At 41.6% G+C, this 12,303-nt stretch overlaps 1 protein-coding gene across 1 annotated transcript in view; it reads right to left on the bottom strand.

The window, feature by feature from the left end:
• The window catches only part of LOC106591157 (protein kinase C epsilon type), a 290,949-nt gene that overhangs the window by 220,323 nt on the left and 58,323 nt on the right, over nt 1-12,303 (bottom strand). The gene's annotated exons all lie outside the window — the stretch shown is intronic.

The raw sequence follows: 12,303 nt of genomic DNA, 5'->3' as shown, positions 1-12,303 counted from the left end.
TGGATAGGAAAACACGGAAGATATCTAGCATGTGTTATTGGCCCAAGAACCCACATGATGCTCTACTTCCTCCAGCAGATGAACAGTGGGCATTTGGTCAACAGCAGGGGTCTCAAATCCACGGACTACAGGCTCTAGTGGTCTTCTCCAGCCGGCACACACACACACACGCCTCTCACCCCTCCACACACTCTGTCCTCTGTCCTCTGCCACAACCAGCCAGAGCAACCTAATTATACCTCATTACTCCAACAGGGCCGACCTGTTTGGAGATACGGTGTGAGTGTTTCTGAGTATGAGAGAAATGCTTTTTGGATGGGTTTAGGGAGGCCAACCATGAAAAGAGTAAGCTTTTAAATATTAATTGCATGCACACACACGATCTACTGTCAGTGGCCACTCATCCATGTTCCCCCTCGACAGCCATGTCTGTCTCTCATTCATTTGTCCCTGCTGAATAATGATGTGGAAACTTTCGCCAGTGAGCAGCTCAAGTGACAGGACAGCTATCCGCTGGAAATCAGGCGGACCCTAAAGACATCTGAGGAGAAGACGATAATACACAAACTAAAACATGTAGCAGGAGATAAACAATGGCCGCCATCCTGGCTTCGCATAACACTGATGTCAAAACACTGGGCTGGTGAAAGCAGAAAGGAAGATGCCCACGGGAAATGTGCTTTCACCTATCCCATTCTAAAACATCAGAGATGAAAGACAAGGAGATGAGGAGAGGAAACCACTTTAGATTATTAAGATGTACCCAAGAGATGGACCCCTCCCTGTCTGTCTATGGGTTTCTAACCACATGCCTGTGACATGTACCTCATCTGCCCTACCTCACAGAGCCGGGCTGTCAAACACTTCAGAGAGGAAAAGCCAACGTGTCAGTATCACTCCCACGCTACTGATTGACTCTGCCGGCCATCTGCTTTCCAGGAAGACACTCGAAAGACAGAGAGAGAGAGAGAGAGAGAGAGAGAGAGAGAGAGAGAGAGAGAGAGAGAGAGAGAGAGAGAGAGCGAGAGAGAGGATGGATGGATGACACACTGTCCCCACCGGCCCTCCCAGACCTGCCAGGTTAAGCTCCAAAAACCACTCACCAGATTATAATTCAGTTTCAAAGGAAGTTAATCCAAGATTACATCTGTCCATTCTGTTAGCACACAGCAGCACCATTACATTGTGGAGCTCTACGTAGAGCCCCAACTCTGCTCCACAATATAATGGTCCTGCTGTGTGCTAACAGAATGGACAGATGTAATCTTGGATTAATTTCCTTTGAAACTGAATTATAATCTGGTGAGTGGTTTTTGGAGCTTGACCTGGCAGGTCTGGGAGGGCCGGTGGGGACAGTCACAGGGCGATGGGGACGTCAGTTATATAAGTGAGAAGAGGACATAGGCCTGTTCACACGCTGAATAGAAAAATAAGGGGAGAGGGCTGTCCATTAAGCCACTAGGGCATTTAGAGTCTCTCATTAGTGTGAGACCTGGGAACCTGACCCGCTGATTTATTTTTTATTGTATCTTTATTTAACTAGGCAAGTCAGTTAAGAACAAATTCTTATTTTCAATGACAGCCTAGGAACAGTGGGTTAACTGCCTTGTTCAGGGGTAGAACAGCATATTTGTACCTTGTCAGCTCAGGGATTTGATCTTGCAACCTTTTGGTTACTAGTCCAACACTCTAACCACTAGGCTACACTGCCACCCCAATGATACAGTGGATCAAAGACTTCATGGACTCTCTCTGTCCTTTGTTTCACCTTTCTCTTTCCTCTCCTTCACTCTCTCCTCTTTATCAATGACGTCTCATTCTGTTCCACAATCCATCCTTTCCTCCTTGGCTCCTTCTCTCACTCGTTCCCTCTCTGTCATATGATGTCACACTGTTCCCCAATCCCTCCTTTCTGTTCTCATTCTCTATCTCAGCATGAAAGGTGTGTAGTCATCCCACTACCATCTGTCATCGCTGTTTCCTCAGCACAGCACTGACCATTCACACATTTGCCAAATTTAATTTTTTTACATTTTTTAACCTTTATTTAACTAGGGAAGCCAGTTAAGAACAAATTCTTATTTACAAAGACAACCTACTCTGGCCAAACCCGAACCCCGACGACACTGGGCCAAGGATGTACACCTATGTCTGAATATCTTTGACATTATGTTATCATATGGATCCTGCCTCTAATTGTATCAACTCCCATTAATATGATCTACATTTTGATTCTCTGTCTCCCTCTCTCTCTCTGACTCCCTCTCTCTTCTCTCTCTCTCCTGCTCTCTAGAGCCCTCTCTCCCCATCCCTCCTCCTCTTCTTATCCTCAGTGTGAAAGTAGGACAGAGGTATGAGCCACTCACATCCATCTGCCATCCCACCCTGACAATGAACAGAGACACACGAGTACGCACACATGTATCCACACACACACTTACACACACACACGCTTACACACACACACACACGCTTACACACACACACGCTTACACACACACACGCTTACAGACCACACACACACACACACACACACACACACACACACACACACACACACACACACACACACACACACACTTCCCTCCAGAAACTCATATCCTATTGTACATTTCCAGTCTTCTTCTGGGTGAACTTCCACATCTTTCTCTGACCCACCTCAATAACATCATGCATTGAGTAGCATTGTCTCCACTTACAGCCTAGCATTGTGGAAGGCCAAGCATTGTGGAAGGCCAAGCATTGTTGAAGGAATAGCAATGTTGACAGGCCTAGCTGGAGGGATTCTATCTGGTGCAGCAGAGCGAGCTGATCTGGGTTCATCTGCTCTGTCCTGAACTGATGGAGAGGAACAGGTAGCCCCTGCTGAAGGGTCAAACAGACAAACCTGTGCTCTACTGGCCAAATACAAGGCCAGCTTTTGTAAAGGCACAATCTATCACAGTGCTCTCAGATTACACATATGTAGTCGTAGACCGAACTGCCAACTAGTCTCTTTTCTGGTCCCTTGGCACAGTTTGTCATCACTCCACCATGAGGACTAAAACTCTTCGCGTGAAATGTCTGACGATGCTGTAGGAATAAACAGGAATTCTCAATCCCATTGAAGATGCACTTAAAACCCAGACAACTATGTAAGCAATGTGTTTGATCCTATTTCTAAACTGAGGATATCAGACCACATTAAAATATACTCATCAAACGGCTCTTAAACATAAATGGGAAGTGTATAGACTACACTACTTGACCAAAAGTATGTGGACACCTGCTCGTCGAACATCTCATTCCAAAATCATGGGCATTAATATGGAGTTGGTCCCCCCCCTTGTTGCGATAACAGCCTCCACTCTTCTGGGAATGCTTTCCACTAGATGTTGGAACATTGCTGCGGGGACTTGCTTCCATTCAGCCACAAGAGCATTAGTGAGGTCGGGCACTGATGTTGGGCGATTAGTCCTGGCTCGCAGTCGGCGTTCCAGTTCATCCCAAAACTGTTCGATGGGTTTGAGGTGAGGGCTCTGTGCAAGACAGTCAAGTTCTTCCACACCGATCTTGAAAAAACTTTTTCTGTTTGGACATCGGTTTGTGCACAGGGGCAATGTTATGGTGAAACAGGTAAGGGACTTCCCCAAACTGTTGCCACATAGTTGGAAGCACAGAATGTTATGCTGTGCTTCCACAATGTTAGTCCTTCCACAATGTCATTGTATGCTGTAGAGTTAAGATTTCCCTTCACTGGAACTAAGGGGCCTAGCCCGAACCATGAAAAACAGCCCCAGACCATTATTCCTCCTCCACCAAACTTTACAGTTGGCACTATTCATTGGTATAGGTAGCGTTCTCCTGGCATCCGCCAAACCCAGATTAGTCCGTCAGACTGCCAGATGGTGAAGCGTGATTAATCACTCCAGAGAACGCTTTTCCACTGCTCCAGAGTCCAATGGTGGCGAGCTTTACACCACTCCAGCCGACGCTTGGCATTGCGCATGTTGATCTTAGGCTTGTGCGTGGCTGCTCGGCCATGGAAACCCATTTTATGAAGCTCCCAACGAACAGTTCTTGTGCTGATGTTGCTTCCAGAGGCAGTTTCAAACTCGGTAGTGAGTGTTGCAACCGAGGACAGATGATTTTTACTATTTATACGATTTACATGCACTCGGCGGACCCGTTATGTGAGCTTGTGTGGCCTACCACTTTGCGAAAATAAATCAAAATTTGACCATTCAGACACAAGTTGTACGGCCAGGAATTTTGTATTTGGTATTTTATCAATTAGATTTGTAACTGATTTCAAACCACTTACGAAGATGGTTTAAAATGTGACTTGAAATATATACGATTCCATGTGCTGCAGGAAAAATATAGATATTAAACATTTTGGGGATTTGAGTCACTTCAAACTACCAGTGACCACAAGGCTTAAGTACATTAGTAAAGTTTACAACAGTGACAAGGATTAATGACCAACAGCTACATTTTAATAAGTCTGACAGTTGAGACCATTTCTGACACACACAGACAGACACACAGACCGACAGACGGACGGACACACATACACACACAGTTACAGTCCACAACAAAGAAATACAAACTGAAAGCAGTTGAGTGTTTACTGAGTGAGAATGCATGTGCAAATGAAAGGGGATGAAAGCGATGGTGTTTGTGCTGTGTGTTACAGAGAGATGAGAGGACCAAAGTGGAGAATATTGTATCTCTGTTATTGTGTTAGTTGTGGGTTTGTTTCTATGTCAGTAAGGATACAGAATGTGTGTTGGAGGGGATGCTATCTCATCCTAAGGGGTATCATCAGGTGACCTACCATCACTCTTCTCTACATCTATCCAATTGACCACAACCCAATTGAGATGGTTTAGAATGAGTTGGACCATAGAGCGAAGGAAAAGCAGCCAACAAGTGCTCAGCATATGTGGGAACTCCTTCAAGACGGTTGGAAAATCATTCCTCATGAAGATGGTTGAGATAATAGGGCTAGCTTCTGTATACCATCCCTACTTTATCACCACACAACTGATTGGCTCAAACGTATTAAGAAGGAAAGAAATTCTACAAATTAACTTTTAACAAGGCAAACCTGTTAATTGAAATTAATTCCAGGTGTCTACATCCTGAAGCTGGTTGAGAGAATGCCAAGAGTGTGCAAAGCTGTCATCAAGGCAAAGGGTGGCTACTTTGAAGAATCTCAAATGTAAAATATATTCTGATTTGTTTAACACTTTTTTGGTTACTACATAATTCCCTATGTGTTTTCTAGTTGCCTCTGATTGAGGGTCCTATAAATAGGTATGTGTTTGTGTTAGTATTTTGTGGACGGTTGTTCTTGTTTAGCTATGTGTGCCTGACAAGACTATCAAGTTCGTTTTGTGTTTCGTATCCGTTTTTGGTGTTTTTCCTTCTTCACAATAATAAAAGAAGATGAGTGTACATTTTCCCGCTGCGTCTTGGTCTCAACCCTACGACAACCGTGACAGAATCTCCCACCAAACACGGACCAAGCAGCGGAGGAAGGAGCAACAGGTGGACTATCAGGGGAAATGGACTTGGGAGGAAATCTAGGAGGGAAAAGGCTCCTACACATGGGAGGAGATCCAGGCTGGAAGGGATCACCTCCCATGGAGACAGGTGGAAATAGAGAGGGAGGAACGGCGAAAGTGGAGCGAACACAGGGAACACTACAGGGGAACACGACTGGCGTTTAAACCGGAGAGGCAGCCCCAGTAATTTTTTTGGGGGAGGGCACACGGGTAGTTTGGCTAGGCCAGGCAGTAGACCTAAGCCAGCTCCCCGTGTTTATTATGGGGAACGTATGGAGTGGATAGCGCCGAGGTATGCGGAAGTGCGCACGATCTCGCCTATGCGGGAGTGTTTTTCCTTCTTCACAATAATAAAAGAAGATGAGTGTACATTTTCCCGCTGCGTCTTGGTCTCAACCCTACGACAACCGTGACAGGAATGGGAGCTACGACTATGTAATCTAAGGAATGGGAGCTACGACTATGTCATCTAAGGAATGGGAGCTACGACTATGTTATCTAATGAATGGGAGCTATGACTATGTTATCTAAGAGACGGGAGCTACGACTATGTCATCTGAGGAATGGGAGCTACGACTATGTTATCTAAGAGACTGGAGCTACGACTATGTCATCTAATGAATGGGAGCTACGACTATGTCATCTAATGAATGGGAGCTACGGCTATGTCATCTAATGAATGGGAGCTACTACTATGTCACCTAAGGAATGGGAGCTCCGACTATGTTATCTAAGGAATTGGAGCTACGACTATGTTATCTAATGAATGGGAGCTACTACTATGTCACCTAAGGAATGGGAGCTAGGACTATGTTATCTAAGGAATGGGAGCTACGACTATGTCACTTAAGGAATGGGAGCTACGACTATGTCACCTAAGGAATGGGAGCTACGACTATGTCACCTAAGGAATGGGAGCTACGACTATGCCATCTAAGGAATGGGAGCTACGACTATGTTATCTAACGAATGGAACTTAACAAATCAAGCCAGGGGAAAACAGATCAGCTTCCCTTCTCCAGTAAGGTCCATGTAAGCACTTTTAGGAGCAAAAACTTTCCCCTGGGAAAATTACATCAAAAACTGGATAGACTATCAGGTGTGCTGTGTGATATGAAATCAGTAGGTCTCTGTTTGTTGTTTTGAAAGAAATCAATCTCATGAAAAGTTCCATTCAGTTAATGTAAAAGGATTTTCTATCTCTATGCCTCTCTCTCTGTATGCAATTCTGTCTGAAATGTAGTGTCAGAGTACTGTACCTTAGGGTAGAGAGAGACAGGCAGTATGCTATTCTGTCTGAAATGTAGTGTCAGAGCACGTTAGGGTAGAAAGAGACAGGCAGCAGCTTTTTTTGACTGTCATAATATTGCCAAATTGAGAGTCATCTTTTTACATCCCATGTTTCCTGGGATTCCAGAAAGCCTAGTGTCACCAGGGGTTTGAACAGCAGGAGAATACTACACAAGCAACATATATAGCTGTCTGTCTCTCTTCTCCATCTCCCTACCCCTTCCCACTTTTCTCTCTCTCCCGACCCTCTCTTTCTCTCTGGGAAGTAAACTTGGAGAATGAAAACAGGAAGTGGATGGAGCCTACAGTGTGACTCAAACGCACCGCTGGTATTTTTAGACGCAGCTCCCCAGCTTGTTTCCTCCTGGCCACGGAGAGGACACTGCTGTCCGCTCCTCTACAGCGTCCCACTGGGAAACAGGGTCAACGATGAGAAAGGGTCCCGTCACTTCAGACATTCAGCTGTAACATACAGCTCCCAAACAACTCGCCAGTCATCCAGCTGAGCTCAACTCAACTACTCGGACCTATCCCTCAATCTACTCTACACCACAAGCAGCGACACCCTAAACCACACCATAACCACATAACAACCTGTTCACACCCGTTCACACCACACTATAAATTGAACTAGCACCACCCCAAGCACTGCAGTGGAATACGTTTACCTTACCTCAACCACTGAAAATGTACTGTATAGCTAAAACGGGTTTGGACCAGTGAGTAGTGTTACCCTACTATGTTATGTTACACTACTATGTTATGTTACCCTACTATGTTATGTTACCCTACTATGTTACGTTACACTACTATGTTACGTTACCCTACTATGTTACGTTACCCTGCTATGTTACGTTACCTTGTTATGTTACGTTACCCTACTGTGTTACGTTACACTACTATGTTACGTTACCCTACTATGTTACGTTACACTACTATGTTACATTACCCTACTATGTTACGTTACACTACTATGTTACGTTACCCTACTATGTTACATTACACTACTATGTTACATTACCCTACTATGTTACGTTACCCTGCTATGTTACGTTACCTTGTTATGTTACGTTACCCTGCTATGTTACGTTACCCTGCTATGTTACGTTACCCTGCTATGTAACGTTACCCTGCTATGTTACGTTACCTTGTTATGTTACGTTACCCTACTATGTTATGTTCCCCTACTATGTTACGTTACCCTGCTATGTTACGTTACCCTACTATGTTACGTTACACTACTATGTTACGTTACACTACTATGTTACATTACACTATGTTACGTGTCATGACTTTGGCCTGTTGGTCAGGTTTATGACCCCATAAATACCTTCCCCCCTTTCCTCTCTCTACTCTACAGAGTGACTCTTGGAAAGCCCTTTGTTAACATAGAGAGAGAGTCTGGTAACATCAAAAGGGTGGTGAACAGAACCATATTTCGGTAATAGAACCAGTTGAAAATATGCGTTGGTACTTAATGAATATGATGTCAGTTTGGTTATCATCTGAGACATTATTACTGATGATAGGGCGACATAAATTGTATCTTGGAAAGTCTACACATTCTAGTTATCAGATTCACATGGAATTGTTGTGCAATTTAAATGTTTAAATATGAAACTATTTGTGAACAGATTAAATGTAATTTTAGCTTCTAAATGAGAGAATTGGTTTTCATAAGTGAACTAGGATCAACTCAGTGGCCCCAACCATGTGAACAGACATTGGTTGTAAACTATGAAACATGCCCTTCTCTCCCCTACTACATAAGCCCCTTTACGAAAATGTAACTTTGTGTTCCCGAGGACGTGAGGACGACGGTCCATACGTTAAAAGGGCTAATATCAAACTACAGAACTAAGCCAACTTCAGCATGAGCTTAAAGTATGGCAACTTGGTATGAACTTTGAACTCTTATTCACTAAAGAAGTGATACCTCCTAGCCGTTGAGTGAGCAGCAGCAGCTGTAAACGTGGGCTAGGAAAGGACGGACAAAGTATCTCTTCTACCAAACACATGACGCTACTACAACGCATTCGTTTTACCAGACATTCTTCAGAGGACAAGAAGATCTCTGTTGGGCAAAACGACCTTCCATCTACAACCAACCTATTGAAACACCACTCAGAGTAAATATTTCTTGCATTTTCCTTTTTTAAATGGCAGTTATTTAGAATGCATAAGATTCTGTATTTACGATAGCATAGCTTCACAAGGTTCGATCAGAGACCAAATTCCTTTGTTCCTCAGTCTTCCCGCGCTTTCATTCAAAACCCAACCCCCTTACTTTGGGTAACCAGCCGTCATATCTGTTCTGTCCGCTAGAGATGTTTTCTTATATGACATAATTAGTAATCAATGTATGACCCATCACGTGTATGTGTAAATGTGTGTGATTGTTTAGGTATTTCGTAAATAAATAATTAAACCAAATTTTGTATTGCTGATTCAACTTGTTAGCCAGGGTTCGTGAAGATAACCAATAAATACAAATACTAGAAATACAAACATAGAAATACAAAACACAGAGCAACACCCAAAAACCCCGACAACACAAAACAAACACACCCCTGCCACATCCTGACCAAACTACAATAACAAATAACCCCTTTTACTGGTCAGAACGTGACATTTACATGATTAGTTTAATCAGGTAATATTAATTAGAGAAATTATTTTATAGAATAGCATTTCATATCACTTAATCCGGCATAGCAAAGACACAACATATGTTACCCTACTATGTTATGTTACCCTACTATGTAATGTTGCCCTACTATGTTATGTTCCCCAACTATGTTATGTTACACTACTATGTTATGTTACCCTACTATGTTATGTTACCCTACTATGTTATGTTGCCCTACTATGTTAAGTTACCCTACTATGTTATGTAACCTTACTATGTTACTTTACCCGACTATGTTATGTTACACTACTATGCTATGTTATACTACTATACTATGTTACGTTACCCTACTATGTTATGTTACCCTACTATGTAATGTTGCCCTACCATGTTATGTTCCCATACTATGTTATGTTACACTATGTTACGTTACCCTACTATGTTACGTTACCCTACTATGTTATGTTACCCTACTATGTTATGATGCCTTACTATGTTATGTTGCTCTACTATGTTATGTTACTCTACTATGTTACATTACCAGACTATGTTATGTTACACTATGTTACGTTACCCTACTATGTTACGTTACCCTACTATGTAATGATGCCCTACTATGTTACGTTGCCCTACTATGTTATGTTACTCTACTATGTTACATTACCAGACTATGTAATGTTACACTATGTTAAATAACCATACTATGTTACGTTACCCTACTATGTTACGTTACCCTACTATGTTATGTTACCAGACTATGTTATGTTACCCTACTATGTTATGTTACTCTACTATGTTACATTACCAGACTATGTTATGTTACACTATGTTACGTTACCCTACTATGTTACGTTACCCTACAATGTTATGTTACCCTACTATGTTATGATGCCCTACTATGTTACGTTGCCCTACTATGTTATGTTACTCTACTATGTTACATTACCAGACTATGTTATGTTACACTATGTTATGTTACCCTACTATGTTATGATGCCCTACTATGTTACGTTGCCCTACTATGTTATGTTACCCTACTATGTTATGATGCCCTACTATGTTACATTGCCCTACTATGTTATGTTACTCTACTATGTTACATTACCAGACTATATTATGTTACACTATGTTATGTTACCCTACTATGTTATGTTACCCTACTATGTTATGATGCCCTACTATGTTACGTTGCCCTACTATGTTATGTTACTCTACTATGTTACATTACCAGACTATGTTATGTGTTATGTTACACTATGTTATGTTACCCTACTATGTTATGATGCCCTACTATGTTACGATGCCCTACTATGTTATGTTACCCTACTATGTTATGATGCCCTACTATGTTACATTGCCCTACTATGTTATGTTACTCTACTATGTTACATTACCAGACTATATTATGTTACACTATGTTATGTTACCCTACTATGTTATGATGCCCTACTATGTTACGTTGCCCTACTATGTTATGTTACCAGACTATGTTATGTTACCCTACTATGTTATGTTACCCTACTATGTTACATTACACTACTATGTTACGTTGCCCTACTATGTTATGTTGCCCTACTATGTTATGTTACTCTACTATGTTACATTACCAGACTATGTTATGTTACCCTACTATGCATCTTCATAGAGAAACAGTATTCTACAGCTTCATAGAGAAACAGTGTTCTACAGTACTATGCATCTTTATAGAGAAACAGTGTTCTACAGTACAATGCATCTTCATAGAGAAACAGTGTTTACATCTTCATAGAGAAACCGTGTTCTACATCTTTAAAGAGAAGCAGTGTTCTACAGAACTGTGCATCTTTATAGAAACAGTGTTCAAAATCTTCATAGGGAAACAGTGTTCTACATCTTTATAGAGAAACAGTGTTCTACATCTTCATAGAGAAACAGTGTTCTACATCTTCATAGAGAAACAGTGTTCTACATCTTTATAGAGAAACAGTGTTCTACAGTACTACGCATCGTTACAGAGAAACATTGTTCTACATCTTCATAGAGAAAGTGTTCTACTGTACTATGCATCTTCATAGAGAAACAGTGTTCAACATCTTAATTGAGAAACATTGTTCTACGGTACTATGCATTTTCAAAGAGAAACAGTGTTCTACATCTTCATAGAGAAACAGTGTTCTACAGTACTATGCATCTTCATAGAGAAACAGTGTTCTACATCTTTATAGAGAAACAGTGTTCTACAGTACTATGCATCTTCATAGAGAAACAGTGTTCTACATCTTCATATAGAAACAGTGTTCTACAGTACTATGCATCTTCATAGAGAAACAGTACTATGCATCTACATAAAGAAACAGTGTTCTACAGTACTATGCATCTTCATAGAGAAACAGTGTTCTACAGTACTTTGCATCTTCATAGAGAAACAGTGTCCTACATCTTGATAGAGAAACAGTGTACTACATCTTTATGGAGAAACAGTGTTCTACAGTACCATGCATCTTTTTAGAGAAACAGTGTACTACATCTTCATAGAGAAACAGTGTTCTACAGTACTATGCATCTTCATTGAGAAACAGTGTTCTACATCTTAATAGAGAAACAGTGTTCTACAGTACTATGCATCTTTACAGAGAAACAGTGTTCTACAGTACTATGCATCTTCATAGAGAAACAGTGTTCTACATCTTTATGGAGAAACAGTGTACTACAACTTAATAGAGAAACAGTGTTCTACAGTACCATGCATCTTTATAGAGAAACAGCGTTCTATATCTTCATAGAGAAACAGTGTTCTACATCTTCATAGAGAAACAGTGTTCTACATCTTTATAGAGAAACAGTGTTCTACAT

The sequence above is a fragment of the Salmo salar genome, chromosome ssa01 (genome assembly GCF_905237065.1).
Source record: "Salmo salar chromosome ssa01, Ssal_v3.1, whole genome shotgun sequence".
In the NCBI taxonomy this organism is placed as follows: domain Eukaryota; kingdom Metazoa; phylum Chordata; class Actinopteri; order Salmoniformes; family Salmonidae; genus Salmo; species Salmo salar.
Note: the sequence above shows the minus strand (reverse complement) of the source record. Positions and strands in the feature narration are given on the sequence as shown.